Raw genomic sequence first — 1857 nt, 5'->3', positions numbered from 1 at the left:
TTGTTCATGTCTATGGCCATACCACCCTGAACGTGCCCGATCTCATCTGATCTCGGAAGCTAAGCAGGGTCGGGCCTGGTTAGTACTTGGATGGGAGACCGCCTGGGAATACTGGGTGCTATAGGCTTAAAAAAAAAAGAAGGAAAGAAAGAAAATATTGTTCATAAGGGAACTTGCTAATCACAGAATGAGAGATTGCAAAACAAAAGAAAGAGGGAAATCTCTGACCTTGTCCTCACAAAAGGACTTTGGTGTTGGGTTGGCTTTAGAGGAGAAGAAATGGAAGGGAAACCTGAAAGTGCAGGAGAAGAGTCATAGACAAACAAGTTTGCATAACAAGTACAAGAAATGAGCCCAAGACCATAAGAAGACACATTAATCTGTGTCCAGAAATTTGAGAAGATTTTCTCCCAATGACAAAAATAGAAGCCCCATGAGAAGGCAGTATGTGGAGATGGGTGGTGCAGCCTCCATTGCTGAGCAAAAAGCAGCCAGAATATTAGCCAACACGCTGAGAATAATAGCAAGTTTTGAGCAACTGAAGTTTGCAACAGATGTTTTATACATGGGGAAGGTAGCTGACTAGAGATGAAGAAAAGATTCTTAAGTAGCCCTTAGAGGACTAGATCTGGAAAAAAATGTAAAAGAATTTAAAAGAGAGATATCAGATAATTTATCACACAAAATTATTTCAAAAGAAAACATTACAGAAAGTGTAGTACATTTACACAATGGAGTACTACTCAGCTATTAAAAATGATGAATTCATGAAATTCTTAGGCAAATGGATAGAACTAGAAAATGTCATTCTGAGTGAGGGTAACCCAATCGCAAAAGAACACACATGGTATCCATTCACTGACAAATGAATATTAGCCCCAAAGTTCCAAATAACCAGGCTACAATTCATAGACCACATGAAGCTCAACAAGAAGTAGGGCCAAAGTGGGGTGCTTCTGTCCTTCTTAGAAAGAGAACAAAATACAGGAGCAAAGATGGAGACAAAGTGTGGAGCAGAGACTGAAGGAAAGGCCATCCAGAGACTGTCCCACCTGGGGATTCATCCCATATACAGTTACCAAACCCAGACACTATTGTGGATGCCAAGAAGTTCTTGCTCAAAGGATCCTGATATGGCTATCTCCTGAGAGGCCCTGCCAGAGCCTTACAACTACAGAAGCAGATGTTAACAGTCAACCATTGGACTGAGCACGGGGTCTCCAATAGAGGAATTAGAGAAAGGACTGAAGAAGTTGAAGGGGTTTGCCACCCCGTAAGAACACCAATATCAACCAATCAGACCCACCCCAGAACTCTGAGGGACTAAGCTATCAACAAAGGAGTACACATGGCTCTAGCTGCATATGTAGCAGAGGATGGTCTTGTCATGCATCAATGGGAAGAGAAGTCCTTGGTCCTATGAAGGCTCGATAGATACCCACAACCTCTCTAGAATCTGTTGTCACCTGAGTTTTTTATCCTAGCCATTCTGACTGGTGTGAGGTGGAATCTCAGGGTTGTTTTGATTTGCATTTCCCTGATGACTAAGGATGTGGAACCTTTTTTTAGGTGCTTCTCAGCCATTTGTTATTCTTCAGTTGTTCTTTGTTTAGCTCTGTACAAATCAGTGGTCTTCCTCTATACAAAGGATAAACAGGCAGAAAAAGAAATTAAGGAAACAACACCCTTCACAATAGCTACAAAGAATATAAAATGCCTTGGTATGACTCTAACTAAGCAAGTAAAAGTTCTGTTTGACAAGAACTTCATGTCTCTGAAGAAGGAAATTGAAGATCTCAGAAGACGGAAAGATCTCCCATGCTCATGGATTGGCAGGATTAATATAGTAAAAATGGC

The 1857-nt window shown here is 41.1% G+C and overlaps 1 non-coding gene across 1 annotated transcript; it reads left to right on the top strand.

Annotated features, from left to right (window-relative positions):
- Positions 1-8: 8 nt before the first annotated feature.
- Positions 9-127, top strand: LOC116071824. Its single transcript, XR_004111185.1, has one exon. It is a non-coding gene; the product is annotated as a 5S ribosomal RNA (ribosomal RNA).
- Positions 128-1857: the final 1730 nt, after the last annotated feature.

Source organism: Mastomys coucha, unplaced genomic scaffold, assembly GCF_008632895.1.
Source record: "Mastomys coucha isolate ucsf_1 unplaced genomic scaffold, UCSF_Mcou_1 pScaffold22, whole genome shotgun sequence".
Taxonomy (NCBI): domain Eukaryota; kingdom Metazoa; phylum Chordata; class Mammalia; order Rodentia; family Muridae; genus Mastomys; species Mastomys coucha.
This window is presented reverse-complemented; position numbering and strand designations above follow the sequence as displayed.